Raw genomic sequence first — 22,019 nt, forward strand, 5'->3', positions numbered from 1 at the left:
AAATGGGCTTCAATCATGGGCTCATATTTTCTTCACTGAATAGCCTAATTCACCCCTCATGTATTTCAAATTTGAGAGAAAAAATAAAAAGGGTGGTTTTACAAAACTATTTATAACATTTTATTTCCTTACCTAAGCAATAAAAATTTAATTGTTAGTTCTAGTTTTCTGTCTGTAATAACAATTTATGATATTACATTACGAAAAAAAAATTGTTTCTTTAGATTCGCGAGCAGTTAATGTAAAAAGCATAGACAGAGTATTTGTTTAAAATTCAAATTTATAACGTCGATAAATACAGTTCATTTACCGTGCGATCTTTAATTATTTAGATCAAAGGTGTTTCTAAAACTCCCGATGGATATTTTCCATACGCCATTTGTTACTCATTACTTAATTTCCGATATTGAGTAGAAATTTGTGACTATTTTTGTTTCTAATATCTAAATTAATATTATTTTATTATAAGCATCTGCAAAAAAATTCTGAAAAAATCACATGCAGTTAAAAATATCAGGTATTTAACAGCAAACCTTATTAGTTTTTATATATACAGTAAAAATTATACTTTCAGCAGACTCTCCTTGTATTCATCAAACAAAGTGCATGTCACCTTGCAATTGAACGAACTGTGTTCTTTGTTTCATTAGCATTAGTAATTTTTTATTAGAAGTTTTATTCAATTCACTTTGGTAAATTTAATTACACTAATGTTCAGGGTTTGTCGACCTTATTTGTTTATGTGAGTTTTCTGTTTATTTCATTAGAGACATTCACAAATCAGTAACAGGTATTATCATATGTACACATCATTGGATGTTTTTTAATAAAATCAATAATTAATTAATCACTGTTATGCTATTTATTCTTTTTTCAACAATTTCCAGAACTATGTGTGGAATTTAAATCAAACTTTGGTGAAATGTAACAGACACCAAAAACTTGGTTAAAAAAACATATTAGTCTACGAATTGATTTTTCTCTACATTTTTAGTTTTTTGTAAACTTAAACAATTAAAAAAAAATAACTGCCTTAAGTTTTTACTGGCTTAAAACTTTACCATCATGTGTTTCAGATACAAACTGTTCCAATGATCAAAAAACATCCATATCTTGTTTATTATTAAAGACATTGACTCTTTCATTTTCTTTAGATTATAGCTGCGATTCTGCTGCATCTTTTAAAAATATTGTGGTATACATACAAGCTGTCCCAATATTAAAAAAACACTGAAGTTATGTTTTTTCAAATGGAACACTTTATAGTTCTTTGCATTTTTGGATGTAGCATGTTATACTTGTGTTTTTAATTAAGCTAAGTTGTTATTCATCGATTTTGCTTAGTTTTTGAAGATTTGATTTTTTTGCCAAAAATACGCTTTTTCAAAAAATTACATTAAAACTATAAATCCTAGAAAAGTAGGATTTTCATCCTTTTAAAGAAGAAAATTTACATTTAATAGATACATTTTTTTTTGGTTACTGAATTCAAGAAGATAAAAAACTGAAGGGGTTTGTTGCAAGTTCATTAACTTAAAGATTTATATGTAACACTCCGTATTTTTCATTTTTAATATATATTTTTAGAAAGACAGTTTAATAATCTTTGAATAGTAAAATAAAAAATTAGGGCGTTCCATTTATTAAGTTTTCTAACTTTTAACAAACTTCTTAATTTTTCTACGTTTCTAATTGAAATCCGCTAATCATTTGACATAGAGGTTTGAACTTTTCCTTTTAAAATGGTAAAATTACTATTTTTCTAAAATTCTCAGAATTTGCGTAATAATTTAAAAAAACGTGTTTTACAAAATCGACCAATACAAGTTTAGATAAAAATCGGTATTACAAGTTACCTCCAAAAATGCAATAATATTTAATGTTTCAATTGATAAAACATAACTTTAAAATATACAGCGTAAAGGCAGATGTAATCTAAAAAAGTCGATGTCACTAGTAATAATAAACAAGTTATGGAACATTTTTGGATCAATAGGACAGCCTGTATGTATTTAAATCAAGTTTTAGTAAAACCCAATAGAAACCACGTAGAAGAAAGTAAAAGGAATATTCATAGTTTTTCTTAAAATTATTGAAAGGCAAAAATTAGTCAAGAAAATGCTTATTGAGACTATATGACTGTTAGAAATGTGTTACTTTACAGACAACGCATTTATTTTATGGTGACACACGTTTTAGGTCCAAAGCATCAAATAAAATTGTGCAAAGTGACCAAAAAAATTTCGCTGAAGACCAAGGCGTTAGGTATTGGGTTTAATGCGAAAATCTTGGAAAACTGATACAAAACTGAACATTTTCTACTTGAATTAGTAATTAATATGAATATTTAGTACGATGGCCGGACGAGATTTACCATGAAACTGTGTATCGCATCGATAGCGACCTCACCGGAGCTTGGTATTAGTTTTGTTGCCATATACCTACTGGCTATAACTCATCCTGTGGCGGGTGGATAATAATTAGCGCGTTGTTGATTATTTCGGAACTAATGTGGGTTCTATTAATGATGAGCAACCACCAACTCCCATCATCTAAACCATTATTTAAGTGTTTGTTTGCTTTACTGGTAGCTAATCGTCTAAGGACTATGCGTCCTCGATGCACCACCGAGCTAGTTTGAGTTCCGTTCAACCGGCTACTTGTTTACTTAACACCGTTTGACTTTGATCCGAAATTAGCAATATTCTGTTTCCTTTTAAGATTGAATGCATATAACTCTAAGCGTAGCCAAACGATAATAATGTTCACGTTTGTATTATAAGTTCCAGTTATTATTGCGGTGTCGGAAGCTGCAACAGGAACAACTAGTTAAAAGTTTAATTAGTTGCTGTTGTTTCGAACATCTTCCACACGTAAACACGACTACTGGTTTTTACCGTAAAACATAAAAGCTAATTTATAAAAAATACGTAACATGGTGCAGTAAAAATTCTTTTACTATCGGTAGCTTTTCTTAATCATTATTTTACTAGCATTAACCTTCCTCAACATTTCAAGTTTATTTCTTACTACAAAAGCTATGAAATGGCAATTTCTAGAGATAAACAAAACAATAAAACGGTCATCGCGCACTAAGTTGCAGTTACGCCAAAACCTGTACAGTCTACAAGAAAGTAATCATTTCAACTCCAAAATTCACGGTAATCTGGGTTTGTGAAATTGCAAAATGCAACTTTCAAACTTTATTAAGCTAGAAAACATTTCTACGAAAGTCGCAAAACTTTATTAAAATTAAGAGGTAATTTCTTAACAAATAAAACAAATCTATGTATAATCAAAGACATTATCATTCCTTATTTTCTCCATAAAAAACTTCAGAGAAATTTGAATGAAATAATTCTCTAGGCGATCTTCCAACAAAACCAAAAAACTGCCCATAAGCACAATCTTTAAGAGGCAATTTTCATTAGAAATTCCAAAACAAGTAGCAAATAGCAAATGAAAACATTTTCCGCTTCGATTATAAATTTAATGCAAAAGCGTTGTACGTGCAACATTTAAAATAGAAAATTGCTTTCTGAAACACCGACAGTCGAAAGATTGAAAGAAAAATGTTCTCGTTGCCATCCTAAGAAATTGCTTTTAAATTTCCATTTGTAAACAGTGGGCATGCTTTGAAATCTAAACGAACACACTTATTGGAACTTAGGTGGTTCACTCAGGAAAGTCGAAATCCAGTAAAAATAAATAGTTATCCTAATAAAAAAAATGCCTGATTATTTCAATACTATTTTTTCGCAAACGTTAAAATATAGTGTGCCGATTCAAAATTCAGGCCAACTTAGGTATTGCCTTGTGATTTTTATGAATAATTCTGGAGCCGTCTATTAAACAAATGGTCTACCACCAAACACCATTAATAAAATCCATAAAATGTAAAAATACATTTGAGTAGAATTTAATGAAATAAAATATGCGATGTTGTTAATTTATCGCAATTTTATTCAGAAAAGGTCATTATGAGCAAATTACGTAGGCTTAGATGAGCGTAATAAAAAGCGGACTTTACGATGGAACTGCATACAGAAACCCACGTTTAGAATCACCAGCCACGCGACGAAGCAAACTTGGTGACTAGCAACTAGGATTTAACCAGAGGTCATCGTTACTGCCAGATCACCTCGACTCTGCTGCCTGAAGCGGTCCCTCATCCTTTTTTCGCCTACTAATAAACCCGTACGTAACAACTTATGAATGAATATTAGTTTGAAAAAACACAAGACTTTTTTCATTCTTCGTCTTTGTTCAGGTGAGGGTTTCGAACGAATATGAGCGAGACAAACGCGTTGTGTTTGAAGAACTTGCACCTTGCATGTCAGTAGAAAAATTAAACCAGTTGTACTAGTGACTATTTTTGGTTCTGCATTATTTTATGCAGGCCATTTGCATTCATGCTGTCTTACATCTCTATATAAAGTTTTCACCCATTTTAGTTTAGTTTAGTGCATTATTTAAAGACGTAAAACAATGAAGAAATGTTAACACACTAGTAAAGCTCATGTACTTTCTTTTTTAAGCTGACTCAATTTAATTTTTTCTGATTTTTTCTCAATTTAATTCTTGGTTCTGATCTATTTTATTTTAAATTTTATGCGGAAAACCTACTACTGTGTTTTCAATTAAATTTTCGATCAAAATGGTGTCAAGGCATGGGTGTGGGTTGTGAACAAGATGATTTCAATACTTCGGAAAGCTGAATCATCTGTTTTGCATATTATAATATTATTGTAAACAAAGACTTGCAAATGAGAAACTCGTGTAACTTTTATTAACATCGAAAACTGTTTTACAATAATAATTATAAAATAACTCCTTGCAGCTTTCGTACAATAAACCTTTCAAGCAAGAAATATCTGACGCAACTTTGCTTTGAAGTGGTTAAAGCGTAGTGAAGGGTCAAAAGCAGGTCAGGCACCACCGAAAAGTTTAATTCCAAAAGGCCTGATTATTATTTCAGCTAGTTATCCATTTTCCGATAATTTCATTTGGCCATCGGTAATACCTTCCTAAAAGGTCCGTCCTGCCGTAAAGGCATTTTTTCGTAGATAAAAATTAATTAATTTGGTAATGATCCGGTGACACGGTAAATAAATTAGTGCGGTCTACCCCAGAATAAACCAGTGTTTCGTTTCATTATTGGTCATTAAAAATGAAACATATTCCGTACCCCACGATTAATTAAATGGTCGCTCAACCTAAATGTCTAACAGTGCACCGAAAATTTGATTACGTGAAATGTGCACACCCAGTTATATTAAATTGAGTTTCACAAAAATAGAAGAAAATTAACCAATTCTTGTAAAAAGTGGACAGTTGTAGGGATAGGCCATAGGGGAATACCTCGCTGAAATAAACACTGCAGTGCTAAAAACACACTTCGTTTCTCTTTGCAAAAACAGTCTAGCAAATGCACAAATACATCACTATGAGGATTTTTCATGTAAAAATTTATTTCGCAAACTTGCCTCAACTTTTTAAGTGTCTGTTAAAAACTTTGTATAAGCCACAAGTAGTTAACCAAAGTTTTCTGCTAATAATGTAGTAAACTTACTATTAAGCATAATTTGAAAACTTGCTCACACCCAAAGACTTATTTATTATTCACTAATTGGACTGCACTTAAAACTAGTTAAAATCGATCACTAATTTTTGATGCATGTGCATGTCAAAAAATTCCCTAATCTAAAACAGAAAACTTTTTTAAATCTTTTGAAATTCAAATCCACTTGATATTCTCTCCATCCCAGAACGCTTTTTTATGTAAGCGCGTGCAGATTGCCAATAAAAGTTTGCAAAAACGCTTAAACTGTGGGATATTTTAGTCCAATTTAGTGTTTATTATAAATATTTTTAGTTTGAATCCGAATCTTGAACAATGCCAAATATTGCGACAACTTAGTTGTTTTAACAAAAATGCTCCCCTCGTGGGAACAGCGGTACTGAAGGCGAATAAATATTTCCGGTGCTGATGAATAACATCACTTGAAAAAACATTTTTTGAAGCCGCAGTCGCTTTCAGGCTAAAATTCGCTGAATAGAGATCCAAGCCGAAAATAACAAATAGTATTATTTGTAAAATTATAGTGATGAGTGTTGATAAGTTTTGGGAAAAAATTGTGAATTCTCTACGTTAGAGTTTTGGGAAATAAATGAGTTAGCTTAGTAGTTATGATCAAATATCGTGGTGGAAGTAATTCGAGTCAGCCACTTAGTCACATTACAGTTTGTTTAAGCAGCCCTCGTAAATAAAACAAGGCAAGGGTATGACTCTTTTATAGTCGATTAAATCAGGATGTTGAAGTAGAAGCTATTCAGTGCGGTCTCGTCGTAAAATTGGAACTATAGTAGTAGAAGTGAAAAGCTTTTTCTTGGTCTTGTTAGTCTAAGGGTTGGTATTGATTTTCACCGATACTCCTGACGATCTAATTTTCAATTGAATATAAAATATTTATAAAACAAATACTCTTCTCGTGTGAGACAACTGAATTTACCCAAAACTGAATACGGAGAGAGGATATATTGAGTTAGCCGAGCTAAAATCAAATAACTGGCTTGAATAAAGAGAAAAAATATATAGCAAATTGTGTACGGGCTTATTTGAACATTATATTTGAAATTAAGGCTGCAGGAAAGGTCCACTACGACCTGGAAACGCCACGAGCTTTAAGCAACACAACTGTAAAACGACAGTTATACGAAAACGAATTATCAAATTACTCGAGACTTCGGTTTTGTTCAAAATTAAAGCGCTGTTCCGGAAAAAGCCCAAATCAATTTAATTGAGATAAACCGAATCCGCGAGGGAAAGAATTTTGTCTCCTTGTTATCATAAGAAAACGCTTGCGTTTACAGCTATTTATTGCGGCACCAACTTATTTAAACTTACAATAACATCAAATCTCAGGGAACGGGGCTAAAGCCACTAAAAAGAAAACTTCTCGTACATATTTCAGGGTAGTTTCCTCTCTTCTATCTCGCCCAAAACCAGCCCATACACTACCCCGTCAAAATGCCTTATAATGCGGACCTGTGCAAGAACGGACACAATAGCAAACCGTCTCTAATTTTGCTGTGTTGGCATATTCCACCTCTGTACTGTCGTTCCCACTTTTTCAGCTCATCAATATTTACTGCCGCTCTTGTTTGTATTAGCAAAAATAACACCATCAAAGGTAAATATTCAACGTTACTTCCGGGTCAGGCTTTTGGGCAAATACCAAAAAATAGGCACCAAAAATAATTGAGAAATAAAATTAGAGGAAAAAATTTCAGCAAACATTTCTGTTGACGGCTTTGTGTTCGCATAATAAATCAGCTTTATTCGAGATTGCAATATCACTGCATCTAACATGCATTACTTTGGCAGAGCTTTAAGTGCCAACAGGTTAAGCATCATTTTTATAAGTTGGGTGATGTTTTATAGCCGCCGTCAAATAAGAAACACTAAACTATTCGAAGTACGGCTACTGTTCACGTTAACGGTTAACAATTTAACACTAGTAGAATTAAATTTATAATGTTGCAGACACACCGAGAAAAAGCTTCAGGCGTTTAGTTATGCAAAAATAATTATAGAATGAGCTTTTAAACAAGGAAAATAAAGTGTTTAGAAAGCAATTACTCTTTTATTTATAATTTATTTAAACATTTTACAATGTTGCCCAAGCTTTTGTAGCTTACAGGAACTTCACAAACTTTGCTTTAGAACGTAATTCAATTTAGTCGCTTCCGTCTGGACGTCGACTGAATGTTACTAAAATAGTTAATATTTTTAAAGACAGAGTAGAATAATCTCAACTGAAAATGATCCCAAAGTGCTTTAAGCTCTTTTACGGTCAAAGTTTGTTTTACAAGCATGATGTGTATGAAGCTTTATGTATTTCAATTACGTTCAAACAAACATCGTTTAAAGCTTGCGGGCCATATGGAACATGTGTAATCTAACTTACATTTTAAATTATCATGAAGCTATAACTTTTATTTTAAATATTTAACATAAGCCGTGAGAAACTATTTTTCAGAAAAAAGCTACATAATTTGTCTAAAAACGAACCAAAGATACAATATTTTGAAAAATCCATTAATTTATTAAAGCCTTTGGAAGTGATTGTTGGTTTTACAGTTGGGGCGCTTTGACTATAAGCTCTATTTTCTGCAAAAGTCAGGGAAATTGAACGAATTATTCTTCCAAAAAAGCTACTGTCAAAATATCTTGTGCAAATGAAAAATGTATTATTCTAATGTCGGTTCATTATTTTTTTGCAATTGTATGGATAATTCGTCAAAAGATAATTCCAAAAACAAGGCAATTTGACAAGATACTTTAAAAAGTCCAAAAAATTGTATTAAAGCCTTAACAGGTTATTAAAAGAATTTGACGAATGTTTCGCTAAAAAATAATTTCTCTAAAAACAAGCCAATGTCCAAATATTTTGCCAAAGACGAAAAATTTATGTTATTGTCGGTTCATATTTTTTTAAATCGAAGGTCCTTTAGACAAACCTTGCTTTCTGCAAGAATTAGAAAAAATTTGCAAATAATTTGACAAAAAATAAGTTCTCTAAAGAAAAGCCAATAACACAATATTTTCAAAAAAGAAACAAAACTTTATTAAAGCCCTAAGAAACGATTGTCGGTTCATAATTTTTTTGCAAGCGAGAGGCCTTTGAGTAAGTTTTGATTTCTGTAAAAATCAGAACAATTTGAGAGATGATTTATCAAAAATAATAATTCATCTGAAGAAAAGCCACTGAAAGAGTATGTTGAAAAATTCATTAAAGCTCTAAGACTTTGTATTGAGTTTCAATTTTTTTTGTATTCGCCGGCGTTTGGAATGAACTTTGTTTTTTCCAAAAATTAGAAAAATTTTCGGATGATTGCTCAAAAAACACCGTGAAAACGAGCCAATATCAGAATAAAAAGCAAAAAAATTAAAAAATGCGTTACACTTCTAAGAAGCGATTGTCGGCTAACTACGTTTTTAAAATTGAAGGTTCTTTTAATGAATTTTTAAAATCAGAAAAATTCTACGGACAATTTGAGAAAACCTAATTAAAATAAAAAAAAATAAATTAAATGGACAAAATCAATTCAGATCGCTTTGTGCCCCTGTCTCTAGATAAAAAGACGTACAGTTGGTGGCAAATTTTCATTTAAATTCAGTGATCTCCGCTGAAATGTGGTGACTCAAAAACTGTGTGCATTTTAGTCGTTATGCAAATTTCCTGTTAAAATAAGTTTGTACCTACAACGGCAATTTCATTAAAACTTTGTGTCTGGGCAATGGATGGAAATAAAACTTTATCAAGCAAACGGTTATTCGAGTATGTTGGGCAAGTATGCGCACAATATCTGTTAATTCACATGTATGGCATCCAAATAGAGAATAGGTATGTTACAATGGCTTATAGACGCCGAGCTCCATTATGCATAATGTTATCAAAGGTGATCTTTGACAAGTATCCTTGTTGTCAAAGCGATCGAAAGCCTTATGGAAATGCCGCATCTTCTCTAGGTGCCGTATCTGTATGCGAGCGGCGGTCTAAGTGAGGTGGCGTAACATAGATATAAGCTTTTCATCTACAAGTTATGAGTCTGAGAGTTATGTGTGCATTCTCTAGTGTATTACAACTTATTACCTAACGGTTAATTATTATACCCGCCACTCCACCCTTCAAAATCACTCCTTTGTGAGTGATCAAATACTTCATTAATATTGAGAGCGAGTAATAATACTAAACTCACATATCTTTACTTAACTTCTCTTTCCACTGATGTACTACATCTTCCGTCTACCTCCACGGATTTTAAGTGTTCATTAGAGAGCTAAAATGGCGCTGCTTTGTGTCAAATTGAACATTTCAGGCAGTTTAGTGGAGAAAACAAGCTCCTCCACAGTTAACAACCAATAATTTAACAAGAACAAGCACCTAATGAGCAAACTCATGCAATCAACCAAAAATTGGTTGACTCTTTTAATTACCAAGATAAAATGTATAGATCAAGTGTATTGTTTTCCTTATTACTTATTACTTTGTGAGCACCGTTTGATGGCAAAGTATTTGCCATAATTCGGGGCCTTTGACTGGAAACATCTCATTATAAACAGCGTGTCCGGTAGTAAAATCCAATATAGGATGAGCTGGCCCACCTTTCAAATAAAATCAAATTTCATGGCTACCGATCAGATTAAATCGCAAGGGTAAAAGGGAAAACAATAACTTCAGAACGGTAGAATGCCGAAGTCCGGGACTTGCATTAGGAGGCTTATGCGGGCCAGTTGAATAAATTGAATCTTAAAGCCAGCTTCCGATAAAGAGGAGTTATGTCTCCACGCATCTTAAGATGCAAAATAACTGAACGTTTTTGTATAAAATGCACGCAAAAATAAAAGCGAAATGTGGGACAATAAACTTAATGTGTCAACATTTTGAAGGGATGAATTGATGTTGTTGTATTGAGCCATGAATAAAGATCTAAAGCGGAGATAATCGTATGCCCATTATCCCTTTAATACACGCTTTGACATTATTTATGTCGCATAAAACGTGTGGCCTTTGTGGGCGGCTATTTGGAAAAAACCCACTTTGTTTACCAACACACAAAAGTTTTATTATATTTGATAATACACTAATATGTCATCAAGGAATTATAAACCTAAAAATCATTTTGTTCAATGGTATTAACTAATAATTGCCACCATAGATTCACGTAAACTCGAGCACCAACTCAATATGAACAATTTAATTTTGATCCTAAATATACAGAGTGTATCAGAAATACGAGTCTTAATTTCACCAATCAAACACAACAGCTTTTCTATACTAGGTGGGCAACCTTATCGCGCACCTAAGAAAATCGCGATTTCTAATTAAATAAAAAATATTGGCTGTACGTTCAAAAGGTATCTCTTCTAATTTTTTGGTAATTTTTCACTTGCAGATAAAAATAATAATTAAAAAAAAGTAATTTTCGACCAAAAAATCAAATTCTTAATTTTATACTAAACCAGGCGTATTCACTTCAGATAATTGTTTACGAAATTAGCGAAGTAAAATATCATATTTTGAATTAAACGCACTTTTACATTTTAACTTTAAAAATTATTTTTATTTATAAGTTGCTACTTGTAGCGTTGTAAATTTAGGTGACAATGTAAACTGTAAGATTGTAAAAGATTTCGTTGGGATATTTCAATGCAGGCATCAGTTTTATTGCAAGGGTGTAAATAAGGGGCTTCAAAAAGGTCGGCTACTGGTAACTGATCCCTTTGTTGGCAAATTATAGCATTTTCTAATAAATCACGCGTCTGGTTTAGGTCTAAATAAAAAAGACCGATGGGCTAGCAGGTGAGGATTCATTTGGTTTAAAAACTTTGTAGGCAAATTAACAGTTAGTGCCCAAAAACTCACAAAACTGCAACGACTTTATTTATTAACAAAAAAATTTTATAAAAATCGAGAATGGTTCTTATCAATGTACAGGCTGGTGTGTAAACTTTCAGGATTTTTTTTTCATTAGAAGTCGCGATTTTCTTGGGTTCGCGATAAGGTTGCCCACCCAGTATAGCATGTTGTAAAATTATTATTTATAATTTTCATTGTTTTCCTCCTTTCTTTTGTGTAAACGAGCCGCTCATTGTTTAATAATTAGTTTGTATTCATAGCAACAATCTTTATTTGTTTTAAATTGTTTAAATTGTCCGTTTCTAACACGACAAAAATAATTTTTTTTGATTTTTTATTGAAAAATTACAAATGGAAAAAATGTTTTATTTGTTGAGCTCTGTTACCTGTTAAAATTAAAACACGTATTTCTGATACACCCTGTAAACTTCCTACAACCTAAATACTCTAAAAGCAAAGCAGAAATAATTCTAAATTATCAGGTTATATTTAAAGAAACCTTTTACGATATTACACTGATTGTTTTTCAAACCGTGTGTTTCAGAGTCGTTCTAAAAATCTCGTAATGTAAAATGTATAGCAATATTCAAGATTGATTCTTTAGCGAAGTTTTTACTTGTTGCATTTTTTGGATTCACAATTATTTTCTCTTTGATTGTTGCATTCCTAACGATTTTGCTAGTCGAACACATCCAAGTCTTCGTCACCTAAAGTAATTTCCTTTCGTTTGTCGTTTGTTAGCACGTTTGAAAAATGCTATAGTTTTACATCTTTTGCTACTGAAATACTCTTTAAAAATAATTGTAAGAATACAAGATGAGTTTGCTGAAAGTATTTTTTACTGTATTTTAAAAAGTAATAGTCCTTCAGTTATAAGATGTCAAATATAATGTAAAAAAAATCAGAAAAAAAAACACTTACATAGAAAAAATGTATATTATTTAACAGAAAATGTTGAATATATTATATATAATAAGTGAATACATATAATATATAATATATAATATATAATATATAATATATAATATATAATATATAATATATAATATATAATATATAATATATAATATATAATATATAAAATACAATATATATATTACATATAATTACATAATAAATTATATAACATGTTAATTTATTAGTTTTTAAAATATACTTTTAGCAGTCTCATTTTCTAGGTTTCGGCCAATTTTTAATCTGAAGAAAAAACTTCGAAAGCTTAAAAAAATGATTAAATAGACACTTAAGATCACTGTAGCAATAGCTAGCAGTTAAAAAATCAAAGTCAAAAATTAGCTAAAATACCTCCAAAGTTTCTTCATGTCTTATACTAGTGTAACTTGTAGCACTTAGAAAATAGTGATGATAATGATAATGGCAGCCAAAAGCTGTCTCAAAATGTATATTCTTTGCCTCTGACTTTGTAAATTGGAAGATACTAAACCACAAAAGCACTGGCGTCTTAAGAAGTACTATTTTTTTGAATCTCTACCAGTTTGACCAAACAACAAGCCCCATAGTTGGTATTAATACCATCAATTCCATTATGGCAAATGACAGCATCAATCTCGCAACTAAAAAGCATCATCCCACTCAACATTACCCCAGCTTTCCAAGAATTAGATTACAGTGTACAAAGTTAAGTAAGTTAGAACGGGGCATGATGGTATAATAAAAGCTTTATAATAGCGATCGTTTCCCAGCTTGACACCACCGCTACCGCTAAATACACAAGCATGATAATTCCACAACATCCCGGTAACCCACTCTGATGGTGATCGATATTCATGACGAAATGCATCGTCATACGGCAACCGTCTCAGCCCATTACCGACACCTCCCTGTAATTCTCAACACTTGCGGTAATTTCAGTACACGCTGTTTGAGTAAATAGCTGCCATCAATGATTCATGTTCAGGACACCAAATCTGCTTCGAAGGAGATTTAATTAAAACAGGTGTCTTAATACATCTTAAAACAGGGACGCAATATTAATAACACCAACAGATTGCCAAGACACGGAAGAACTACTTCAGTTCACGAGAATTTATTTATCTAAAACTATGATAATTTGGATGCAATCATGCTTAATAGAGCATTAGGTGGAGTATTGATTTTTGCTTATGCTGTTATGGTAACTAGTATGCCTAAATACTAAAATAGACAGCACAGTCCCGGTGTTACTTAATTTACTTATAACTTCAGTGCAAAGTTCCGGCCGATTAATTTACATTATCAGCTTAAACTCACCCATTTATCGGACTAAAAAGCCATTGACTACACAGACAGATTTAAAATATAATTTCAAACGCCCTTGCAACACGGGATTATCTGGTATGACAACACTTTTTTGAATAATAAATGTGCAGACCGTTAATCTCCAAATAACGTAAGTGTACATGTACAGGGTTGTAGAACGATAAAACCAAAGTTAAAACATAATACTGCCCCACGAATACATAAGCTATTTCCCGAGATTAAATCATTTACGTCATATATTTTATGGATTTTCAATACACGGTCAAAATTTACGAGCTAGGTACACAAATCGCACGTAATTTATGGTGATCCCACTGATGTACTTTTCATTTGCCTTTTATTTACGTTCAGGAGGTTGGTACATTTGCCGTTCAGTAAAATAACAAATAACGGGGATAACCGAATAATTACTCACGTTTTTGTGCTTTTTATCTCCAGTTTTCAGCAAACTATGTCAAGTGTTTCAAATTTCAGTTCCAATTAGTGCACAAACGATGTTTGAAAATAAATCAAACTCGTTCAATTATAGCATTTATGGTAATAATTATTAATTACACATTAATGTAATCAGTATCGGAATTAAATATAGAAACACGGCAATCACTTTTTAGCAACACTCCTTTGATAATAATTAATTACAATCACGGATTAATACCATAAATACATTCGTACGAGCTCATTAAAGCTTATTTGCGCCCATTAGACCTTTAATGTGACTAAATTTAGATAAAAACAAATTGCATTTGTCGCATCAACAATGTTAGCATTGTCATGTTGCAAATTATCCCAATAAAAGTGTTAACTGCAAATTTTAGATAAACTAAAAGTCATAACAGGAAAACTTCTCGCTTATTGGTTAAGAAATTTTGCTTGGGAAAATAATTTTTGGGAAAATAAAAATCGACTTGACTCTCGAAAAAAATTAAATTATTATTTCACAAAATGCTTTTGGAAAATGTGAAAACAGACTGAAAAACTAAAGGCAAAGCAAAGAATATCTTCGTTGAACCAAAGAAAATCACATTTCTGTCAAATTGATTACTATAATAAAATTAGATGCAACTTTTATTGAAAGAAAACAATTTATAGAGTTTGAAATAGAAAATAAAAAATTGGAAAAATAGTATCTACAGAGAATTCTTTTGTTACGACCGATAATTAAGTGGTTATGATGCCACAAATTGTCCTTGTTTAAAAAGTGCATTATGAATGTATATTATATGTAGATTTTTTCCAATAATTTACCTTCCGATGTTTCTTTGTTTTCTAATATTTCAAAAATCAAAGTATGTACTGTATACCTTCGTATAATATACCTGTTTTTTTAGTTAGCCTTTAGTTTTGCCAACATATATGGGTACCATACATTAAGGCCAGACTATGTGAAGCACCTTGTATATTTATTCTCAATTTTTGTAGACTTTTTGCATGTTGTTCTTGAATAAGCGTACAATTTTTTTCAAACGCTCTTGATTAAAAACTTGGCCAAAAGTTAAATACATAACATAATTCAACACTATGTATTATTTCCGATAACTCAATTTATGTACAGCCACGATCGAAAAGAATGACATCGATACCAATTGGGCCGGATAGCAAAAGTCCGACTAAAATCTTTTAGATTATAAATTTCAACAACCAGACGTATACGTTAATCGTATTATAACGAAAAGATATGTGGCTGTGGTTTTAGTGTCATTCCTTTTGATCGTGACTGTACCTATAGCGACACGGAAACGAATGAAACACAATTTAACTTGTTCCTTGTTAGACTTTTATATTTTATTAAGTCTTTTGAAGTGCGCTTATAGTGGAAGAATAGAATACATGAAATAAATTGGAGATAAGTTCTCTGTGCAATAAATAGAAACAGATTTGTGAATGACGGCGACTGTAAATTGCTGTAAGAAACTTAGCTTTTTGGCTGAATGGGTGACTATGATGTGCAATAAACAAAGTTTTTAATAATATTTTTTTAAATAAAATAATGGTTTTGTTATAAATAGTATTGTTATAAGCAGGTGACGGGGTCAAAGTTCCCCATCCCCAAAGTGCAAAACCTTGTTGCAAGTTGAAAAGCTATCAGAAATAAACTCTTAGATTGCGAGCATTTCAACAGTATTAGATACTTGATTTTCAATACCGTTTCAGGAGTTTGGTAATGTCGACATACCCAGACAAGCAAGCGTAACCTTTCTCGACTCACACGATGTGCTCTAATGAGCTTCCCTTCTGAGTTTTTGTTTTATTTGAAAAAATTCACGCTGTAGTGAACCCGGCGAGAGTTCACAAGCTAATATTAACGGAAAACAATTGAGGTCGAATAATTAAATCATGTATTTGATAAGTTTAAACATTATTTGCTTAGAACGGAAACATTTCGGGGACGTACATATATCAGAATCAGGCTGCATTAGGGCAGGAATGCGTGAAAAATGCCCTATGCGTGCGTAGACCCGAATCAAAAACGAAATAAAATTCAGGACAGAGAGCACTGTATAAACAGCAGGAATTGACGAGGCCAGCGGTCTCCTGTTGTCACGGAGAGCAACACAGGACGTTCAACACGCGACACACTTCGAAAAAGAGAAATAAACTAAAAACTGTGGACGTCCTCAAATACATTACAAATGAAGCAGTTCCTATAGCAACGAGTGTTGTGTTGTCCTCTTTCCTTTAAGAGATACCATTTTATGTCACCTTCCAACAAGCCGCCATGTCGTGAACAGGCTGTGACGTGAAGGAAATCATCAGCAATTTGTACCAAAACAAAATATTCCGTCGCCGCAATACCTTCCCTTATTATTTCGTAGTTTGTCACAATAACGGCTTTCCTGAAAAAAGATCTATCGCCGCTGCAGCTGAAGATGGGTTTCAGATATTCCCCACTGCTGGATGAATAATTACGCCTCATCTTAAGATCAATACCAAAGTCGGTTTTATTCAGCGACGTTTGGTTTCCCGGAGATAAATGACGCTACATTATTTTGTATTTAGTAGTTTTACGTTCGTTCTTTCGCTGAAAATTAGAAAACTCTCCGCATAACTGTTTTAATTAAACTTGAGTTTTATGAAAGTTGAGAGACGTTTACACTAGTCTATTAAACTTTCTACAATCTGCACCAACATATGCCAAATAGGCCAGAATAAGTAAAGGTCTTCTATATGTTAATTTGCTTATCTTCATGCCCAAGTAAGTTCAGCTCTGCTCAATCTCCAATATGTTCTGCCATTGTTCCGCGAAACAAAGACCAAATTATTTAGTACAATAATAAATATTTAACACAAATATGCTTAAATTAAATACTCCTTGCCTAATCTACTTGCCCTGGCTAATAATAGTGACTTAATTAAAAACTCAACAAATTAATGATTGGGTGAAAAAAGCAATTCTCCAACAAGCCGAAAAATCCACCGTATGTAGAACGCGGGTATATTTATAAATCGGTTTTAAGTGATTCGGAGATGCGTTTCCATTCTCCTATATTTATATAATGGGATATGTCATCTTCCACTTGAATTCCTTCTTTATATTTATTCAACTTTTCCGGACTTGTTGTCTCTCTGTATAAACCCTTGTTGCGTTTCCTTGTAATAACATTCAAGTAGTGATCATTTACGTTTTTCCGCGTTGATTAATAGCTTGTAAACACAATAACTGAATCAAATCCTTTGCTAATGACTTGGGATAGGTGACAGTCCACTCAAATTAAGACAGATTGATTGCAGCAGCACGCTGTAGATCAAACGCACCATATAATCATGTGTTATCTCTCTGTATCGCATACACACATCAGAGAATTCCCTCCTGATGCACGGGTTGTGGCGGTTTCCCTTTACAGGTTACCATTTAATGTTCGCCAGGATAGATGGATGGACACTGACAAGACCGACCACTTATGGCTCACTGATGGATTAAGAGCAAAAGCTCGAAACTGTAGTGTTTAATAAAAAAAGGATTACCCCAAGCTACGCAACAGGAGAATTTACAAAATTCAATTTAATATACACCTTTGTTCAAATTACTTACTTTTGTTGATATTAAACGAAATTAAATTGCAGAATTCTGCGTTAAAGCAGATATGAAGTGACTACTACAACTATAAACCTGCTTAAGAGGAACTCAGTGCAAGCAGTTTCACCTAAACTCATTAGTTATTGTTCTGTAATAAGACGAGACAGATTGAGTTTGCCGGTATGGTGAACCTAATTTAATATTGCATAAAACATTGTCTAATTTTTTCCATAAAAGTAAATTGTTCACAAAAGCTAATAAAATAACAACATGAAACTTTTTGGAAATGCATTTATCAAATGTTTTATTAAACTCTCCGCTCCCAAATTGTATATTTCGATGAAAAGGAAAACAGGGCTTTATAATAATGTACCATTACCGCATATCAAGCCCTTTATATGACAGTGATGAGAACTACAAATTAATTATTCGCTTTATAGACAAAATTTCATAGCGCACATTCAGCATTGCCTCAACTTTTAATACTGATGTAGTTAATAAACAAATATTATTATATTTAGTGCCTAGTTTTAGTTGTCCATTATCCATTCGAATATAGGTATAATAATATGAGATATTATTACTCCATTCATTGCAATAAACAATAGAATTTTGTTCAGAATAAACCACAAATTAAACAAACCATTCGGTTTGTAAAAGAATTTAGCACATCCACCTGCCTCTGTGTTATAAAGAAATTTATTGATTTTATTTTCATTACACACAACCTTAATTTTTTTGGGAAAAATAAAATAGAGAGCATTTCTCAAAGAATTTTTGGCACAGAATTTAAATACATACAACCAAAAGTAACGCAAAAAATTCGCCTCTTTGTGATTACTTGTTCTTCGAAAAAATCCTCGAATTGATCGATTTTATTTTATTAAATGCTACATTTTAACTCCACAATGACATTTCTGACGTCATTTCTGACGTGTTTTTATATAGTAAAATTTTTTATATTTCTGGTATGTATTAGCTGTTTCAAAACTATAAAAACGCCAATGTCAGATTTTCTCTCAAAATTAGCTGTTATAACTTATTCAGGCACTTCAGGGAAATAATAGCCAATGTAATTCATAGTTTCAATGAGAGATCTAATCATTAATAACTACTTTTCAATTTCATCTATCTTATTTAAGAAAGTAATTTGGCGTTTTTATAGTTTTGAAACAGCTAATATATTAAAAATTAAAAAAAACAGAAAAAAGAAAATCAAATAAAACAAACAAATAAAAGTTATGGGGAGTATTTTTTCATTCTTGCTATATTTTATAGATGGTGATTGATTTTTTTTATTTTTTTGTGTGGAGGTATCATATTAAATGTTTTCATGCTAACTATATAAAAAAATAAATCAAAAAAAAAACAATAAAGCCCATGATGTTTCATTGTCAATATTTTTTTATTTTGTTAAATTTATTTTTTTAATTCATATTTTATTTTTTTTATTTTTCTTTTTACCAGAAAAATAAAGATGTGCAGTATCTAAAGCAGTAAACAAAAATGTCATTTGTCATATAAAAAAATTAAGAATGACTTCACAACTCAAAAACGAGAGACATCATAACTGCCACTATAATACTCGCATTTAAAAAATTAAAATTGACCTGTTAGAGCATTTTTTTGAAAATTGACCAATTATAAAGATATAAATTTTGTGCGTTACTTTTGGCTCAGTCTGAATAATATACTTCTCTACAAGTAGGGTAGACACACAATTATTTTTATCTTGAATTATTTAACAGTAATTATTTAACTTTAAATAACTCAAGTTGTCGCTTGTTTTTTAATCTATTCTGGCTAATTTCGTAATTGCAAGTAAACTAGGGAATCGTTTTAAATTTAATTGAATTTTAAAGTGTTGAAGAGTTACGAACTACATCCATACGTTACAGTAGTTTGACAGTTTGAACGTAATTTAGTTTATATGGCTATAGGTTAAATTGCTGTAAATTTTAGCATACCTAGTGTTCGGAAATATAACGTTATTGTAGTCGATAATTTACACTTGAATTATTTGAAGTACAAGCCACAGTTAGATTATATTAAATTAATTCTTTTCTTTGTGTTCGCCGCGGAATCGGTCATACTTGATCAGAATCGGAAACAATGGGCTAAACACAATACGTGCTCCAGTTAAGTAGCATGTAAAGCCTCAAGTCAAACTTCTAGCAACATCGCTTCAACAGGGTTAACCCGTCCGATTTTCCGTAATGCCGGTATCCGTTGATCGCAACTTCTGGCCAGTGTTCTCCCTTTTTGCGCAACTTTTTGCCAAGGACCGCAGTGAGGTAATAAATAGATAGAGCCGTTTCCGAGGTAGGGTAATTTAGGTTTTGTAAGATGCTTTTTTGAGTGTCTGAGCCGGACCGAGCGTTCGCATTTGCCGCACCGGTTCACTAACAATGCTTTACTTGCCAGTTGACTTTTGTCGAGTTTCTGCGGCCGAGGTTTTGTGTTTTGGATGTCGTGACACAAAGCAATAAAGGATATAAATTGCTCTTAACAAAAGCCGATTGTTTATAAGAACTGTCCAGTTTAAGGCACACTTGATTGCCTTGTTGTGACGTTTAACGGCGCTTCGATCACCAATTTGTACCTTTTCACACCCTCGCTTATTAAAAAAACTAATTGCTCCATACTTGGTGACCTGAAAACAATTCACTCAATCCTAAGTGGATGAGAAATTGATCGAGACGGAGCTAATTAGAGATTCTAGTTTATTAGGCAAATATACTCTTTCAAGCGGCGAAATTGTTCCGCTAATATCTTATTATTAATTAAATAAAGTGGCAAACAATGTTTGGTCTAATTAAATCCCTTTATCCAAAGTCTAGCTAACGCCGTAACACTTTTTGCATTATTCATTTGGTTTTGTTACCACCATCGTTCAAATCAAAATTATGTTTGCTTTAGGTCTGATGAGAAAAGAAAAGACAAGACTGGCAATTAAGAGAATTGAAAACATACGATTCGTTCCCTGAAAGAAAACAATTAAAACACGGAACGTCAGTGATGATACGGCTTTGGAAACATGAAACAGAGCTTACCTGAAAAATATATAGCTATTTTAATTAGACAACAATACATTACCTGTCACTACGTTTAATTAATGAGACATGAAGAAGATTCTGTGCGTAATTGAAAACCGTTATATACGTTAATTTAATAAATGAAAAAGTTCTTACATTTGTTGATTATAATTTACCATTGAACAAAAAATACGAGTAAAATAGCGACTCAGATTTAGCGCAAGGGAACCGAGTTTGATCAAATTTTTTTCTAGACAATTTACGCTACACGCGAAAATCGTGAGGAAAATACATATATTCGGGCTTTTATAATTCGAAGAAAAAGACAATAATTTATAAACCTTACTCAATTTATTTTTATTAAATTACGCGTAACAATTCAAAAATAATAATTACGTATCCTCAATGCAAAGTGCTAATGAGGATAATTAGTTGTACTTTTTATCTATTAAAATAAAAATTGAAGACAAATAAATTGCTCCTGCACAGTGCAATTAAAATCAAAGAAACCTGTTTAGTTAGTAAATATTCACTTCAAAATTTGTCTATACATCATATAAAAAAAAACTTTGCTGGTAATGAATTATCGTAATGTTTTTAATGCCACGGATCATATTTTATTTATTTAATTGTCGCAACTTTAATGCTAAGGTCGTGAGGCAATTAGTATTAATGTGTGTGTATTTATAGGGAGGAAAAATGCCATATGCTCGTATGTTTCATTTTCTTTACAGCCACTTTTTACCACCAGTGAGCAAAGAAACCGATTTTACCTAATGCGTCTAGACTATAAACCTTGATAAGTAATTACTTTTTAATTACGGTCGCAATAATTAATATTAAACGGCAAATAATAACATTTTCGTTGGAACACCGACGACCTAATTCGTGTGATTCGACAAAAACGCTGCTCTCATCTCTTGTACTCCGGCCCTACCATTAATATTGAACTCAGCCGTGCGATTCCAACAACTCGGACTAGTGGATTGCATTGTTCAAACAGCTTACTAAAGAGGATCATCATTCAACAGACTTGCTGTGATTTTCGGGGCGCACCTGCCGAAACATTCTTCAGTGCAAGGTGGCTCCAAAAATGTTGTAGACACGGCCATTTACACTTTATTTCATAATTAATAAGACACCTGGCTCGTGTTTGCAAAAATCAAACACGGAAATATGTATGCCCAATCAATTAAATCTCATGAATAATTTACCATAACGAAAATCGCATTTGTGACTGTCACACGGACACTAAAATCAGCACCGATTTTCGGAATGTTTGTT

General features: G+C 32.2%; 1 protein-coding gene across 2 annotated transcripts in view; it reads right to left on the reverse strand.

Moving 5' to 3' along the window:
- sns (sticks and stones) overlaps nucleotides 1–22,019 on the reverse strand; it is a 286,545-nt gene that overhangs the window by 184,114 nt on the left and 80,412 nt on the right. The window lies entirely within an intron of this gene.

This window comes from Tribolium castaneum, chromosome 1 (assembly GCF_031307605.1).
Source record: "Tribolium castaneum strain GA2 chromosome 1, icTriCast1.1, whole genome shotgun sequence".
In the NCBI taxonomy this organism is placed as follows: Eukaryota; Metazoa; Arthropoda; class Insecta; order Coleoptera; family Tenebrionidae; genus Tribolium; species Tribolium castaneum.